The following is a 12,093-nucleotide window of genomic DNA, read 5'->3' as shown; positions in this document are numbered from 1 at the left end:
CCACAAAACATTTTCAATGGATTAATGCAACTGGAGCCACAAAAAAAACATTCTGGAGGTTCTTACTAGTTCTGATGGTCACACAGTCTCCTTATACACGCGGCTGTATCTGGATGAAGAGTACTTACCGGGGGAATCTGATTTGTCTGGTTGACATTCACTGTAATTGTCATCTATAGCATCATATTCAACAACAATCCAAACAGAGACTCCAGTTCTGTAGAATGCATAATTTGAACTCTTCATTAGAGCGAATCGGTCTCATATCACTGAATATCCGAGGAAGGCGGGAGTGTTAAACAGGGCGCTTGATCTTCCTGTTTTTGAAGTTGCAAACAGGAATTGGAAACCACTGAAAAGTCACATGAGGTCTCACAAATGTCACCTGAACTTCAAGAGATAAACGGGCACGGTTTTCAGCAGTCTCGGAATAGTCTTCTGCTGAACATGTCGGAAGGGTAATCTTCGCTTCTTTGACAAAATATCTGGAAAAAAGTTTCTGCTATACTTAAACTTAATATTGCTCCGGAACATCTTGTTATAGGTTTTATGGAAACCAAAGCATTGTTGTTTTAAACAATGTTGTTTTCTTTATTACATATAAAAAATTTAAATACAAGATGAAATGTTAAATGATAAATGAAATGTCACAAGTGGAGGCCTATCTTATTTTTAAAGCTTGCAAATGTTTTCCTTGTAAATCAGTAAGCTCAAACTGTCAAACTTGATTATTGTATACTTCAAACTCTCTCTGAAAATTTGTAAATGGTAAAATATGAAGACGAAAAAAATTGTGAATTGTATATTGTATTCCATCTTCCCAAGTCAAAGGTTTCTGATCCGCTTCGCTCTACATAAGTTTACTCTACATAAGTTTGTGTAGAGCAGAGCGGATCAGAAACCCTTGACTTTGGAAGATGATTGTATCCGAATAAAATGTAATATATAGGGAGACCTGGCCCTCTGTATAATCATGCGGTAGGACAAAAAAGAACTGTGACTTTGACTGTGGAAACAAGTCCTGCTGTACAGCGTCACACTGTATTTCGCTTTTTTTCTTCTGTAATCATGATTGTGAAATCTTATCATATTCCACTGAAATTTTAGATAAATTACTACGACTTTAAAAACAATTCTTATTTCTTTAATTTAAAATTTAAAGAAATAATGGAACTAGTGTGAAATATATATTGTGGCTAGGATCAAGATATCAATTAAAAATCTTTGTATGTATTTCAGGTATGAAACTTGTATCCTTTTGACTTCTGAAGGTTTTAAAAAAATAATTTATTTATAATAAAGGGTTACATATGTCGGATAAGGAATAACAATAAATAAACCAGTATCATAACATACTTAGAATAAAAAAAGTAATATATGGTAAATGTGCTTGAAATAAGTATCAGCTAGTTAAGTTCAAAAAGGTGAAAAAAGTGCGTAGAACTAGAAATTATTTTTTTTGCATTCAAGGGTAGTTTTTGTCTCCTGCACGTTCTTTGTCATTTTTTTGCCTGTCCTCCATCTAATGACACTATTCACATTTTCTCCTTTTTCATCCAAGTAGCAGTCGCTAAAATAATATTCTATTAAATTAATATGACCTAACTATTATATTTTGTGCATGTCTTTTGAGTAAAATTAAGTAATATTTGCATAAGAGTTCATTTCAGATTGTAAACATATAGAATAATTTTAAGCTCAAGGTATAATCAAAGTACTGAAGAACTGACGGGAGTTGATTTTGTCGATGTTTATTTATTTCAAAATCAATGATATGTTATTTTGCATGACAAGTACATGTAGTTTCTAATTCATGAAGTTGAATTACGCACATTTTTATAATATGAATTTTTGGACTTTTTCGACAAGAATGTCGAGAAACCCCCTTATGAATCATGTTAAAAAATATTTAAAGATAAAATTTTTCAATCAATCTATGTATCAGTAATAGAAATATTTCTCAAAAACTGTATGGATCCACGCAATATTGAACTCTAGTCTCGTTTAACCAAACGCTCGGCTGACACCGTAAATCTCCGACAAGGATATACGGAGACAGCCGAGCGTCGAGTTGAACGAGACTATATCGAACTCTGGCGTAGGAATACATACGACTACAAAAAGTATTTAAATTGTTCGTACCATTTAAAATCTGACTATTTCAAGGTATTTATAAATAAGTTTCCTTGAAAAACAACGCTTTAGCATACATTACATCGAATTTATCAATTATTTTCAAGAACTACGTCTTGTCAGCAGCAGTGATTTGTACTGAGGTCCAAACACTGTTTTACTTTCGAATTGTCTGGGTAACTGCATACGAGAGTTGATTAAAATCAAATCTCAAAAATCTTTAATGATAGGGCACACGAACACACCTTTCCTAACGCATCTATATCTATATTTTTTCCCGCCGAAACATAAACGTGTTCATATTCAAGCATATTGACGATAAGAAAAAAGGCAATCTTTGTCAAATTCAAAAGAGAATTTACCATCTACTTCTTTAAAGAGCATTGCAGGTAAATGTAGTTTAAAATATTGACATTAATTGGTCGTCTGTTTTAAAAGTTGTCAACTTTACGGGGGGAAATGCTGTTAAATATAAAAGATCTAAATTAAGAAGTGAATAATAATATTACACCGAGTGTTTACTTGCCAACGATTGCAATTTTCTGTGACAACTTTAATTCGGTCGAGAAGGTTAAAGTGAAGGTAGAGTCATCGCCCCATACGAGCTCTTCTATTTAATAAGGAAATGATATCCAATGTTTACACCAGGTCACGTGATTCTCAATGTTTAGCTTCATGACACCACCTCTAAATATAGAATAAAATTAGATTAACAGCACCAAAACTAGCTTGGACAGGTAACAACATAGTTTCACCTTTTCAATACGTTTTCTAAACACTATAAAAATTATTACAAAATAATGTATATCATATAAGGATGTAATTAATGAGGAGAAAGACAGTAAGTAAATATTTTATTATATTAATGACATGTGTGTACATGTAAAAAGAAAATATAAAGTGCATTACAGAATTATAAATCATTAAATTACGTCCGGCCCATTGGACCTATATGTCACTTATAAATTATTGAATATATAAATATAGAAGATACACTAGATTAATTGAGCGCATGCATTTACTTTGATTTGTACAAATAATCATGAAAATTGTGTCTTGCTGAGTAAACTAAATAGAGATATTAGGCAGTTTGTCTTTGATTTTTTTTCCCAATATAATATTTAAGTTGACAGTCTCATCTGAATTTTTATCTAAATTTACACGATGAAAGAGTATCTATTATTTTCGTAAAATTTGCAATTAAAAGGAAAATGTTTTCAATCCTCAATTGAATTGTCTTTACACAAAACACCATAACGGTCTTATAGAGGTTTGGAACTAGATTTGGAAGTAGTCAATATTGTTACCGCTTTAATCAATAATCACGTTGTTTGTTACATTGATGAAATCTTCTACATAATGGGCTAATTTTGTTAAATACAGTTTACTTTTGTAGTATTTTGTTGTTTATCCTCTCAACAGCATTGTACTGACCATTGAAAAAGAAACTGTATTCTTGTAAATGCGTCTGTATTTTGGATGGTGTTAAGTACACAGTTGATGAAAAATGAATTGATGGTGAATAGATGACAATATGTTGACGATAGACGGAGACACTAGACGTTGCATGATAACTGTTTGACGTAAGACGTAAGAGCTTCACGACAAAAATCTATCTATACTTATGAATTAAGACAATCTGCCAATAAACTACAAAATGCCTGCCCCAAAGTAACAGTTAACACCGTTGGTATTTCATTAAGTGTGAGTTGATGTCCGTAAACTATAAATCAAAATTTACCTGATAAGTAATTATTAAAAAATAAATTAAAAACCTACTTTCCTTTTAGATGAGTATACAAGCCCAAAATAGCAAACATGAGAATAAGGTGGTCGACAGGTTTTGGCGGATCCAAGACAGTGGGAATGTATGCTTGCAATGAAAAAATAATGAATTACGTAAAGAGTGCATACATTTACTGGGAACTTATTTAGGGTATACATACAAATTAAGATATACCAAATGTTGAATAGATAAAATGAACCAGTTTGTTTCTTGAATACACGATTTTAGTTTTGATGGATAGAACTTTCCAGAACGAGGGAAAAAAGAACGCGGTTTGTCTAAATAACGTTATGACAGAAAGTGTAGGGCGAGTTAATTTTAATCTGACAACTTTGGTTTAAGATATGCAAAAAAAAGTTTAAACTAGCGTTTTTTAAAAATACATATATACAATTCATACCACTAAAGATTGGTAGTTAAGCTTATATACATGAATATTTGTGAACCAGAAACAACTTTACGTCAGTATGAACTTAGTAGATGATGTGTGCAAGAACGGGGAAGTTGAATCGGTGGGGGAGGGAGTATGACAGGTTTTTTTTTACTAAAATTCTTTCTAGAGACAGTGATAAAAGTTATATTGAAGTATGACTTACAGAACAAAATTTAGAAAACAGATACGAGACACTATAAACTCACTCCCTAATTTGAAAAAAAATAAAGCTTGCAGTTTTTTCAAGTCGGCTGAAACAAAAGAAATATTATGCCAATGTACATGTACATTAAGTATTGTGTCATGTTGTAAATTTTGTATTTACTGCCCTCCGGTATATTCAAAATTTACAACATGACAATTGTATCATATCAATGTATAAAGTTGAAATAATTCCCGCACTTGTGCGGGACATCATCTTGTAGAGAAAAAAAATATTGTAAACAAACTAATTCAAAACACACACTAATTCGTCCTAGCAAATATATACCAACACTGATAAAATTTATTACTATCAGATATATCAGTATAACATGATTCATCTAGTCATAATAAGATATGCATTTAATTATATATAAATCTGAAATGCCCTAGCGAAGTTTAGCGACCGACAAATGTAAACAAAGAGGCTTCACTGAGAGAAATATAATGATATTACAAATGTTGCAAAAGGGGTTACCTTCCTTTATATATCAAATAGGAACCTTACACAATACAGCTACATATGTAAGTTGCACACGTGCCTCATAATTACGCATAAGTTCATGTACCTACATGTAGTTTTATTAATTCATCATTATTAATGATCTTGAAATATCCATGTACAAGGGTTGATCAAAAAGCAATGTCACACAGTGATAACACCGGTTTTTGGCGGTCTATAATATAATGTTATGTATCGAAATATGTATAATTATTATTCAAATTCAAAATTTTAAGAAATGATCGTTCAATTGTTTAAAAAACATGTTCAAAACGCAAAGCATAGGGGACATCGACGCGTTACAAATAAACAACATGTTTTAAACTATTGTTCTTTAAATTGAAATATGAATTTAAAAAACTTGAAATTGCGCCAAATAGCACAATATTTTATATGATAAATATTACGTCATTTTTACATGCATAGGTAATAATGAAAAGAAGTCATTTGTGTCAATGATCATTTAAGTGTGCGTTAATTTGCTATTTCGAACTGAGAAAATGTCAGAATCGGACAAAAAACTACAACGGGGCGTGATGCATTTTTGCTTTTAATTGGGAAAATCACCATTAGAGACAGAAGAATTGATAAATCGGGCCTGCAGTGAGACGAAAGTAAACAGGAAAATTGTTTAAAGGTGGTTTGAGCGTTTCGGGGAAAGAAATGTGTCGCTTAAAAATAAGCAAAGGACCGGAAAACCGAAACATGGGAAATCGGAGGTAAAAGTCAAGCTAGTGACCGACGTGGTCAACGAAGACTGACGGGTTAGCGTAAGGTTGTGTGAAACATTGAATTTATCCTATGGCACAGCTCAAAGAATATTAACAGAGAACCTTAACATGAACGATTATGTGCACGGTGGGTTCCGAGATTGCTAAAATAAAATAAATGGGTTTGCTTGATCGCGAATCTGATAGATTTATAAAGCGATGGAGAAAAGAAGGAGAGGCGGTTTTGAGACGCATAATCATTACGAAACATGGGTTACTTATTTTGATCCCGAGTCAATGATTGCATTCAAGTCATTGGAAACACACACTTCCCACCCCTTAAAAGGCTCGGTTGCCCAGAACCGGAAAGAAACATATGTTCGTTATTTTTTTTTATGGAGGGTGTTGTTCTATGCCATGCTGTACCAGAAGGCGAATCTATCGATGCAGTGTATGATTCAAATGAAATAAAAGACTGAGGTCAATTATTTGTGATTTTATCACGTTTGTGACATTACTTTGGGATGAAACCTCGTATATATGCATAAATAGTAATCTTTTACTTAATCCACTAAAGAATAAAAAATTATCAAAATGTACTAAATTTAAACATAAATCTACAGCACAATGTATACATGCATTGGAAACATCTATCACAATATATACACTTTATTAAACTCACAAATTAAGAAGTTTCTACCAGTAAAAATTTTAGCACAAAAATTAAGTCATGGGCCCAGCACAAAAACCAATGAAATCACAGCAAAAATAAGACTAATTGCAGCATTGGCGGTTACAACCCATCCCCCTAATTGTGGAATGAAAATGAAACGTCAAAAACATATATACAATATTATCAAAATACAAGCAACCATCGAATTTGCGTCTTCACTTATATGTTCCTACAAAAATGTCAACAATGAACAAATTTCAATGATCACACATAAATAATACAAAAAAGGGTTCATAGTAATCAAACAGTCCTAACAGTCTCCTTGAAGGATCAGGCAAAGTTTATCTTGGGGACGGTTCAGAATATTTGTCGCAGTTTTAACTTTAAATTGTCGCACAAGTCCGAGGTCTGTTCCTTCACAACACAGCGTCACCAATTGGCAAGTTTCATTTGTTTTCATGCCACTTTTGTCTCTTGTCTGTAATAGCGGTTGCTATTCCCGTACTCATATATGCCAAAACCAGTTTGCAATTTATTGAACTTGTCTCAACCGTCTCTTGTGATATGTGTCGTTCTGATAAAAAAAAAACTCCTGGAGGCTAGTTTAGCTTCCGCTTCGTTAAGGGCAGATTGTTTGGTTTAAGCGGCTCCAACTCAAAGTGGTGATCCGTATTCCTTGCAATTGGTCGGTCGTTTATCAAATACTTGATTTCACACAGCAGGGTATTATGTCCTTCGACGTCCAAGGTCTGTTCCTTCACAACACTGTTCGTGGCCTTACGATTAATTTAAATGATTTTTTCCCATACTCCACCATAATGTGATCCAGCTAGCGGGTTAAACTGACAGTCTACATTCCTCTGTAACATTGTCTTTTGAATCTGGTGTTGATTCCATTCATGTATGGATCGAGAAAGTTCACGTTCAGGACCAACGAAAATTAGTTCCATTATCAGAACGTATCTTCTTAACTTGTTCCCTTCTTGCAATAAAGCGACGCAAAGCATTTATGTAAGAATCGAATGTACAGCTCGACTTGCTCAGCAAGTGAATATTTCGCCATAGCGTTGCACAAGACTTCTCTTTAGTTTAACTGTAAAAGTGGTTATTTACGCGTGGGGAGATTTATCACTAGTTACGCGATGGGCTTAAAACCGCGTTAAATACCCCCGCGGGTATGGAAATTTTTTTTAGAGTGTTATATCACGCATCCGCGTATTTAATACCCACGCGTATTGTTTGACCATAGAAAATGCGTACTTAACCACCAGCGTAAATAGTCACTTTTACAGTACTTCAAAGTATTAGTAATCGACTCCTTCTCTGTTAAATGATGTTTAATCTGGAATGATACAGTCCTTAGGCAGATTAGCCATTTTCTGCTCTTCAACTTTCTACGTGTAATACACTTGATATCACTCTCCTGATGGATGACGAAGCATGAATAACTCAATACTTGACTGCTTTAATCGACCGCCGACACGTAAAATTCCATCATCCATAAATGGATCTAAGTTCCTGATTCGACCTCTACAATTCACATGAGAGTTACTTAAAGCAAGAGCATTATTTATGTTTCAAATTCTTCTTGTTTAAGAAATTTCAGTAGACACTTTTCTGCTTCTTTAAGCTCTTTTTTCTATAGAACACTTTTATCAGATGACTCGTGATATTAAACTAGAATTGAGTCTTTTTATGTTCACACGCCATAACACCTCTTTTTGCACTTTCAAAATCCATGCCACTGTTCACTTTAATGTGTACCATGAGTAGTAATGTTGAATTAACTTATTTACACACTCTGTAGAATTGTCTGAATCCTGTTGTCCTGCGATGACTGTACTGGCGGTAACTCTTTTCACCTCTGGGTCATTTTCCAATAATTTTGTATCAGCGATCTAAATTTGATGTTTGGACAACTGATTCTCTGGTTCTAACAAAACACTTTAGGCTTTGATCCAGGGTTTTTTTCAACTTTTTTTTCAACTGGGTTGATTTTCGTGTTACTGCATCTCCAATTGCTTGGTTTTTTTTTCATGTATCACTGCTAATCTATTAGCTACGAAAGTATGAAATCTTCCCGTTCTGTTTTGAACATATATAACTTATATAATACTGCCATACTGTCGGTCCAGAAAACGACGCGATTTATGGTCATGTCTAGCTCAGTCATAAACATCTTGTTGGTTTTGACTGCTATTGTAGCTACTTTTCTCATGATTCTACATGATTTATAGATTTTCTCATGATGAAAGAGCAATGGTATTCGCCGTCTGCATTCTCCAGTAGTAAGTAACACTATTCCACATCCCGGTTCGCTTGTTTCTGCGAAGTGATGTAACTGCACAATGACTGGATCGAAACTAAAGGGTTTGCAATTGATAATGTTCATTTTGAAGTCTTCTATTTTCTGAAAGTCCTGATACAATGGTTACAATGATTTCACTGAGGTTATCTGGAACCCTATCATCCCATTCTACTTGCATCTTGTTGTTCAAACGTTAGACTTTTTAATTTTGGTAATCAGCTAAAAAACAAAGTGGATTAACACATTTTATAAAGAAATAATCATGTGATTCACAGAACGGACTCAGTTCAGATTACATACATCCTCAAAGTGGCTGCAGAAAAGGAGATACTATATCGTCTTTTTCTTCTCTGTGCAAACATCAAACTGAGAAACATCTTAACAATTAACTTTTATGGGACAACCCAAACATTCAGATACTAGCAGATAATTCTTCAGTATTTTAAAATTTTTGAAGCGCAGGGTTTACTCTAATTAATGATCTCTTTGACTTTAATGGGAACTTTCTTCAATATATTAAATAATAGGAGAGTGCATACAATTTTATTGAAAATGCAGGTTTAAAAAAAAACAATCAAAAACACATACATAATACAAATTTGAGCAAAGAATATTAACCTAAAATCCTGAACTCTATTTACCTTTTTCATGAAAATACAAAAGAATGTAAGGAAATGTATAACATGTTAATTGCAGATAAAAGAGAAACCAATAATTTCAATTAGATTGAGAGATTTTGGAGATGATTTCACTGACTTGAAGGGAATATAATTTTTTGTCTCTGCTTGAAAGCGGTTCAAGAAAAAAACCTCAACTGGCTTCAATTTCAAATAACACACAGGATTATACCTATATATCACTATATGCACAAGTTAAAATTAATTAATCTCCCTTATGTAGCTTCTGTAAGACGGAAATTGAAACAATTGATCATTTTTTCTAAATGTTTTTATGAAAAAAACTATGGTGAAGAAAAGAACAATCCTTTCAATTTTAAAACTGCAAATCTGTCTTTTAGAGGAAGTTTCATAGTGTCCTTGCACTCTTCCAAGGAATGTGATTATCCTTGACAATATATGCATGGTTTCACAAAAGCACAAAAGTTCAGTTTATCTTAAGAAGCTGTGTGATTTTCTGTAGATGAATGAGACTCCAAAGTTCAAGCTCGGTCTTGAAAATGTGTTCACTTTTTCATTCTGTCGTTTTGATGCAGTTGAACTAGAATTCATGACTTTGTTTAAATATATAGGGTCGTTTGTCTTCTAAGCTTTTTTTGCGGACGAAGTTTACTAAGCAGCTTCTTTCTGTACTTTAGTTTGTAAATCACATTTCGCCACTTTTCTTTGAAGTAGAATGGTAGTTTCTTTAATAGAAATTCATATTTTCCGAATATTCAAGCACTCGAGCACTGTTCACGTTATTTACAACAAATTGACACTCGATTAAAAATATTGCATACGAGACTAATGCCTTTGAATTGTCTGGTTTAATTGTTGGCCAATTCAATGCTTTCTTGACAAAATTTTAAACCCCAACATCCGGGTTACCATATCGATCTATAAGTTTACTTCAAGCTTGAAAGTATCCACTTTCTACATCCAAATATTAATATCCAGTTATTATTCTGGTAGTTTCACCACTGATATATTGAAGAAGAAAATTCAAACGTTCTTCACTTCATATTAATTGGTGTTAGCGCCCGCTTTAGTATAACTGTCTAATGAATCTTTAGTTGTCCTTTGGATTTCCTTCAAACTTTCAAATGTCGACTTCGGGTTTCTTGAGCTCTCTTGGAACTGTAAGAAGATCATCTTTGTTGTTGTGATTTTCTGCAGTTGTAAACGTTGGTTCTGACAGATGAGAAAAAAACTTGTGTCTGTCACTGATAACTTGTTAGATAAGTTGAACCGAACATATATGGTGTACTGTGGCGTAATATTGTTGGTACATATGATAGAATACCAATGTCGTTGTACATGTAAATCGGTTAACGTGGTTAACTGTTTCACATGTTGGTAATGGTATTGAAACGGACGAAACACTGATGCATCAAGTTTAACTGTTTTATAAATGAAGACACATGCATGATGGTATCCGGAATTGATGTTGCCACTGTTAATAAAGGCAAATGAATGTTACCCGTGACCTCTGACAGATGTCTCATTTCCCGTTCGGGTTTTTTGAAGTTCTTTGATTATTTTATTTAGTTCTCATTTCACAGATTTTTAAAGCTGTCTTTATATCCAGTTCCTCTTTCTTTAATTTCAACTGTAACTGTGTCTCTTTCATCTCTTTTTTCTCCTGAAATGATGCCGTTCTGGCCAGTAATTTCGCTTTCTTCTGCTTTCCTCACTTCGCTTGCAAATAACTACTTCTGATATCTGCGCTCGAACTCACTGAACTGTTATCAATCATAACGGTTTTTAAATTTGTCGTAAACCAGTCCTCTACTGACCTTTTTATTTAAATCCATGAGGTATTCGTCCTTTTTCCTCATCAGAGATCGCTAGAATAAAGTTATAGACGTACTTCATCCTAAGACACGAGAAACTCTTTGCATTTGTCTAACCATTCACTGTAGGCTCTTCCTACAGTTTCTTTGTCATCCGTTGAGAACAACATTTTTTGCAAATTATCATTAAGTGTTGATAAGATGTTGTAACACCTATATCGGGTCTTACTTTTATTTTCCAGAGTAAATTCAGCACCCTTTTGAGTCATCTTTCTATTTCGTTCACTACTGCGGTACGGATCTTCTCATCCTCCGTCATCATTCATTATCTACTTAATTGTAAATAATTTGCATTTGCCAGTGAAAAGGAAACTGTGTATTCTTGTGAATGCGTCTTTATTTTGGAGGATTACAAAATACACGCTTGATGAGCAATGAATTGATGGTATGTAGATGACAATATATGTTGACGATAGACTTAGATTTAGACGTTAGCAGATAGATGTATGACGTTGGATATAAGACCATTTACAACAAAACATAGAGAGAAAAAATATGACACTGATGACATTATTGACCATCAGATATATCAGTATAACCTAATTCAACTAGTCATATAAAGATATGCATTTATCTATATATTAATGTGACATGTCCTAGCAATGTTTGGCGACTGACAAATGTAAACAAATAGGCATAACTCTAGACAAATACACTGATATTATACATGCTGCAAAAGGAGTTACATGTACCTTCCGTGATATATCAATTATGAACCAAAAACAATCCAAGGAAGTTGCACACATTCCCCATAATTGCACGTAACTACCTAGATGAAGATTCATTCACCTACCTAGATGTAGTTTCAATAATAATGACCTTGAAATGCCCATGT

The 12,093-nt window shown here is 33.5% G+C and overlaps 1 protein-coding gene across 1 annotated transcript in view; it reads left to right on the top strand.

Moving 5' to 3' along the window:
• The first annotated feature begins 4,810 nt into the window (after window positions 1-4,810).
• Window positions 4,811-12,093, top strand: part of LOC128183472 (uncharacterized) — a 29,781-nt gene continuing 22,498 nt past the window's right edge. Inside the window, exon 1 of the mRNA XM_052852456.1 lies at window positions 4,811-11,643. The gene's annotated coding sequence lies outside the window, so the exon portion shown is untranslated. The remainder of the gene's footprint in view (window positions 11,644-12,093) is intronic.

The sequence above is a fragment of the Crassostrea angulata genome, chromosome 5 (genome assembly GCF_025612915.1).
Source record: "Crassostrea angulata isolate pt1a10 chromosome 5, ASM2561291v2, whole genome shotgun sequence".
NCBI classification, from domain to species: domain Eukaryota; kingdom Metazoa; phylum Mollusca; class Bivalvia; order Ostreida; family Ostreidae; genus Magallana; species Magallana angulata.
This window is presented reverse-complemented; position numbering and strand designations above follow the sequence as displayed.